The 6,701-nt window shown below is 41.6% G+C and overlaps 1 long non-coding RNA gene across 10 annotated transcripts in view; it reads right to left on the bottom strand.

Annotated features, from left to right (window-relative positions):
• Positions 1-6,701, bottom strand: part of LOC123799865 (uncharacterized) — a 503,415-nt gene that overhangs the window by 150,484 nt on the left and 346,230 nt on the right. The gene's annotated exons all lie outside the window — the stretch shown is intronic.

Genomic DNA, 6,701 nt, shown 5'->3' with positions numbered 1-6,701 from the left:
AGCTGGTACCTAAGTTTTCCAACCATAGCAGAACAGGGGCTCTAGGCTCATTGCAGGGGTGACTAGTTAACTGAGCAGGGTTTTTAGAAGGTGCCAGGCTCAGTCCTGGACAGGTACCTGTGGAGGTAAATGCAGATTATGTTGATTGCTCACTAAAGTCTTCGAAATGTACGGTGGACACAGCCCATAACTGGCATAGAGGCGGTCTGCCTCCTAAATGACATGGTGTCTGGCTACACCCATCTAGCAGTGATCACATTAGAGCCAGGCCTCCAGCTCCAGGCTGTCAAACACTATTGAATTTGCTGTATTTTCTGAGCAATAAAACCAGACTTTTAATTTAATTAATCTCAACCTTGATTGCATTAACCACCCATGTGGCCAGAAAGTACAGCTTGGACCTCAGGCAACCAGACCCTGTCTGCATTAACCTCTCAGGCTTTGAGGACTCAGGGTTCCCATGAAGGGAATGATTTATTTTGCTGTTGATCAGAAAAAAAGCCAGCTGAAAAAACCTCTGCTGGCTTAGGGACTGGATGCTCGGGAAGTAAATTCTAAATAGGGGATGGGGAGGGCAACCCAAACATTTCCTTGACAATCTTTTGATCTGACGAATTCAGAACCATTTTCTTTGAACCACTGAAACCTTTTATCCTCAAAGGTATGAAATTTCTCAGAAAGCAAAATGTTGATTTCAAAGTGATAGGCATTAGCTGAGTTTGATTCTGACATTCTGGATATTGGGGCTTTAGTAGATGGGACTGAACACTCAGAGACCATATGTTACTGACAGAATCAGTCTATTTTTAATGAGAACTCAAACAGGTGTTCACCCGATGTCAGGTGGTTTATGAAGAATTGGATGGTAACATCCAAAATGATACAGATAGGCTGAGTAGAAGGGGAAAATATAATGAGAGGACACCTAAAAGAGGGGAATGCAATATTTTACAGAGGTTAAAAACTAATCTGTACAAAAGCAGAAAGGAGTATACAGACTTGGACAGCAGTAGATATGAAAAATACTTATTGATTTTAGTAGATGAGAAAGCCAATATAAATAACAAATGTAATGCCCCCAGTAGAGTCCAATCTCATGTTAGGCTCTGAAGAGACACTGTTGGTACCCTGCCCAGATCTGCTGTATGGGACTTGTGCACCTAGCCATTAGCATCTGAGTGTTGATTGCTACTAGCTCAGAACTGGCCTCACTGGAGAAGAATTTGCCTTTGGCTGATAGGAATCTGGGTAAGTAACACTCTAAGCTGGGGTAGCCTGCAGCCAATAACTGATGAAATTACAGTTACAAGAGACTACTGAGATCCCTTGCCTTGGGAGTGGGACCAACTCTGTTGCAATTCACCTTCTAGAGCTCCTTGTGTGATTAGTCTGGACTCCAGCTGAGACCACATGTGTGATATTGTGATTTATAAGAAATACATATTTGGCTTTTACCCCCATTTCTGGCACAAAAGTCTTAAAACTCTTGGAATTTCCTAAGTGATGAGAGCAGAGCTATAAAGGTGTCTTTTGTTATGTGAAGGAGGTGATTTTTGGAAAGCTCCTAAGGGTGGGGGCTGGCTGCTAAGACAGCCAACCAGGTGATTAGAGGAGTGGAACTTCCATTCTCCATCCCCACCGGACCCCCACCTCTGGTTAGGGGAGAAGGGCTAGAGATTGAGATCAGTCATGGATGGCCAGTGATTTAATCAGTCATGCCTACATAATGAACCCTTTATAAAAAACCCAAAAGGACAGAGCTTCCAGGTTGATAAACTCATGAAAGTGCTGGAAGAGTGGCACCTTGGGAGGGTGTGGAAGCTCCTCTCCCTGTCCCCATACCTGTCTTATGCACCTCTTCCATCTGGCTATTCCTGATTTATATCCTTTTATAATAAATTGGTAATCTACTAAGTAAATGTTTCCTTGAGTTCTGTGAGCCCCTCTAGCAAATTAATGGAACACAAGGAGAAGATCGTGGGCACCTTTGATTTATAGTCAGTTAGTCAGAAATACAGGTAACCTGTGCTTGCAACTGGTATCTGAGGTGGGGGGTGTGAGGGGTATTTTTATGGAACTCAGTGATAAACCTATAGAATCTGATGCTATCTCCAGGTAGACAGTATCTAAATTGGGTTAAATCCTCAGACTTGCTTATTAGTGTAGGGAAGCCTCTGTCTCCTCCCACACACATACTGGAGTTGGAACTGGGGTCAAAAGTGCAAAAGCACCTGACTCCAGGGTTCCCAAACAGACCAGGTTCAGCTATTAGCTGCTGACAAAATCCAGGGAAAGGAGTGGAGGTGAAACAAGAAAGGAATTTATTTCAGTGAGGCCAACACTGAGAAGACAGCAGACTGGTGTCCCAAAGGCTGTCTCCGAAGTGCTGAAAATACTTCTAAATTTATATAAGGAAAATGTGGGGCAAAGTTTGGTGGGTACATGCAGGTGGGTGGTAAAGGTCAGGTTGATTATTGTCTTGGGGTCGGTCACACCAGGTCTTGTTGGTGTCAGGGCAGTTGTCATTGCTTAGGGGGGTAGTTTCAATTCCCATTACAGAAAGCTTTACCAGCTGGGTCTTTTTGCTGAGTTAGAAGGTAAGTGGGAAAAAGACTTACTTACTTAGAAAGTACAAACTGAGGTCAAAACGGAGGTTGTTAAGGTGACCACTGGGTCATCTTTCAGAATTGGTAATGAGAACACACAAAATAACATGCTGGCTCAGCTCCTCCCACTGGCCAACCTTCTTCCCTTACTCCCATTCTTCTGAAAGAAATCTCTCAGGTAATCCCTTCCCTATTCTACCATCTCAGACTCTGCTTACCAGAAACCTAGCCTAAAATATTCTGCATTGATAAAGTCTTGACCAGGAGGAAGGGTGATATCTTACCAATCTACTTTGTGGCACCTGAAAAACAGTGCTAGATTTTGGGCATGCCACCCAAAGAAGCAATAGTCACAAGCTCAAAGACTCCACAGGGAGGTAACTCAAATGTGAAAGTTCTAGAAACTCTTGACTTTTAAAATAGTTTTAAAGATTGGGATTATGGAACAGTTCAAGGCCTGTGTGGATGCTGAAAAACTATTCTCTTATAGGAAAGAACACTTGTTAGTATGGTGGAAAGTTCTGTTAATGACTCCCAGGCTGCAATCTTATACATTGTTCATCTCCACTGCATTCAAAATTCAATGGAACATCCTAAGTAAAATTACAGAATATTACAAAGCATCAATTCATTCAGAAACATTTATTGACCATTTATTTTGAGTTAGGCGATGTTCAAGACACTTGGGGTTAAAAATGGAAAAGAAATAAAAATTGGAAAATGTAGCTCAGTTTCTGTCTCCCTTTCCAAAACAAGGCAAAGAATCTTGCACAGAGAAGAAAACTTCCTTGTGTCCTTGGGGTGATGAAGTGCAGTGAGGCCTCACTTTGAGCCGATAGAAACTTGAAGGAAAGACATTTGATAACTTAATTTATCAAGATAAAGCTAGGTCCAATAAAACTAAATACCCTACTTCTTATTCTGTAGGTTTGTGTGTTTCCGTTTTGGTTTTGTTTTTTTCTATTCACTGTGGAAGAAGAAAAAGGGTAAGAAGTTGAAGGAGGAGGAGAAAGACAGCCAATTCAGGCTTGGGAACTGAGTAAGACAATCTGAATTTGTGGATCAAATCAGCTTTCTGTTCAACAGCTGTCTTTATCCCTCTTTCTCTTCCTTTTTCTTCTTTTCTGTCTCTCTCTCTCTTCAAAAATAAAATAAATTTGGTAGCTTGTCCAAATATTTGGAACCCAAGGAGCCCAAGATTGAATTAGTTACAATTCGAAGTGCCCCGCAGGTCAGAGCATTGGATTACCCGCTCCCTGGCATGGTAGCCGTTCAGCCGCTCAATCTCTGCCACCCGGGATTCTGGCTTCCCCGTGAGAATCAAGGAAACCCATTTCAACAGCAGCACCTTCCACCAGTTCCCTGTGCCTCAAGATTATCCACTGTAGTTCTGTCATGTATCGGTTTGATATAATTTCAAATCCACTTGTTTTGACCTAAATGAGGTTTGTTTTAATCCACTTATTTATGACAAAGACAAAAAATTTGTTTTGATACAAGAATAAAGTAAGTTGTGTCAGGACGTCATTACTTCCTCTGTTTTCACCATTCAGAATTTAGTAGTTCAGCTGCTGCCCACCCCCACCCCCTCCCACCCCGCTCAAGGCTCATCTATGAAGACATAGGAAGAAGCAACTATGTGAAGGGGACATTTTGACTATAGATAGTGAGAGTTTGTGAGGTTTACCCAAATGTGTCTGGTTTGGGCTAAGAGGCACTTTACTGATCTAAATGGCTCTCCAATGACCTTGGAACAATTAGCTCCTGCGCAGTAGAGGTGAATCTTCCGGGCGGTGGTGAAAACTATGAGGTGGCCCAGGAGACAATCTGTTTGTGGGTCAACATCGGTCCCGTTGTTTCCCAGCAGTGTGCTCTAGCAGCAAGGGGCTTATACTTTTGCCCGGCAGCTGGATGGCAACTCTCAGTTGGCTAAGCCTCTCCCTCCCAAGTATCAACTCACTATAAAGGTAAACCTCCACTAAATTTGAACTTTATTTCTTTCATTAACCCCCTCTCCCTGCCTGGGACAACAGTATGATTATCATTGATTTGGAGTATGTTATTTCTTTATTAGTGTATCAAGAGGCATTATCTTGTATGCTATTGGCTCATTAAATTCCACAGTGAATCTGTGTTAAATAAATCATTGGCAAAGACAAACTCAGTCTCTGAGCATGATTTTCCTCCCAAAACAAAACAAGTTCTCTTCCTCAATAATGTATGTTTCATAGCTTCAGTGAAGAAAGAACCTTCTAGGCTCTCTTGAGGGGCATCATTTGGTAGGGTTCACTAGGTCACATATGATAAATCTGCTTTAACTTTTGAGTCCAGATTTCAGTCCACTAAACTGTCGGCCCCTCCTGGCACCTACGTGAGCAGAGTGAATTAGCATCTCTGGAACATTCATCAATGTTGATGAAATCAGGCAGACCAAAAATTGTTTTTGTTTCTCTTTGATCTCACATCGTTGTAATAAATTTTTACAACTATATGCCAGCTTTTGTTGATAGAAATTAGCATAATATTACACCTCATTTGTTTTGTAGCCATTCCTTCCCATATTTGGCTTCATAAATTGCCCTGAGATATGCTAGAATCTGACTCTACCTGAAATCTAAAGACCATGAAAGATGGGGTGAAGTGACAGAAAAATTTACTTCTTGCAAAGGAACTTGCTCAGTGGAGAGTCCCCAGCGTGTGTAAATAGCCTATCAGACAAAAAATGTGAAAAGTTCTTTTGTTAGCCAGGCAATCTTAATGGAGAGTGACAATTTGAGATCTTACAAATCTTCTGAGGTTTCCTGTATTTTCCTATTCCAGCTTCCAGCTTTTGTTTTCCCTAGCCAAACGCTCTAAAAGACCTGATGAAACCTCATATTCAGCAGACAATGTGATATAACAGTCACAAATATCAAAATTTTTGTTTAATTTTCAGACTTGGAGTTGCAAGAGATAAGAGATTAAAAGAAATCATAGAAAGTAATGGTGATTCGATCAGGGAAAGAAAGCTTTTGGCTTTCAGCCAATGTTTTGAGGTGAAAGTTAAGAAATGTGACATTGTTGATCTCTTTCCTCAAGTCCAATACCATCAGACACAATACCTTACCCTTTGGTCCTTAAATCTTTTTATACTATTTGATCTCCTAAAGCTGAGCCTTCAGCCCTAGTGACCACTGATGAGCATGACATTAATTTTTCTCCATGCTTTGCCAGAGCCCATCCCTTAAGACTAACTGGATCTTCACTGCCAATAGCCCCAGCCAAGTCAAACAACCAATCTTTTATTTTCTAAGTTTCTTAGAGGGTCTGATGACCACCTGCTTTTGCTACTTGCCTACTTTTGTTTCCAATATCCATATCAATAAGTGTTCTTTTAAATCTAGATGAGTTAGATAGAAAATACAGTTTAAAAGAGAATGTTGGGTAGCTGGTGAAACACTGGAGAACAGTTACAGCATTGTAGGTGCAGGTGATACACACACCATACAACTATGGAAGGAAACAGCTACTGCTATGACCTTGACATGGAAGCATGGTCTGCTGCAGTTTAGTGCAGCTGCTACTGCTATTTCCAGAAACCTGGCTTTCTTGCATCCACCGCCATGGCTCAGACTACTGTCAATGCTGCTTCAGAAGTGGCTACTGCTGCTACTGCCATCTATAGAGCATTCTTTGTTGTCCTTATTTTTCATTAAAGACCTACAGGGGGAGTTGGATTGACTGGCAGAACTTCACAATATGTCCTCTGAGCCACAGCCTCAAGGGGGAAAGGGGAAATATGCAAATGGGATGTTTAGCTTCTAGGGTGGGGGGGAGTTCGGAATCATAAGGAAAGAATCATATTGTCATGGAGGTGGCAAAGATCCGTTTTCCTGCTCTACTGCCCAGCTGCTGATTCAGTAATTCTAGTACCTATTTCACACTTCATGAAGGAGCCTGTTCTTTGGCTGGAGAGCTCAGTGTTTGAAAGTGCAATACAGTGTTAATCAGGTACTTTACATATTAGGTGCTATTATGAGAGGAAGAGCCAGGGCTGATGTTGGGTGCTTTATTTCATTATCTTATTTGATCAAAATTTATGACTAAGAAGAAGGT

This window comes from Ursus americanus, chromosome 22 (genome assembly GCF_024610735.1).
Source record: "Ursus americanus isolate L20-20 chromosome 22, mUrsAme1.1.p, whole genome shotgun sequence".
NCBI classification, from domain to species: Eukaryota; Metazoa; Chordata; class Mammalia; order Carnivora; family Ursidae; genus Ursus; species Ursus americanus.
Note: the sequence above shows the minus strand (reverse complement) of the source record. Positions and strands in the feature narration are given on the sequence as shown.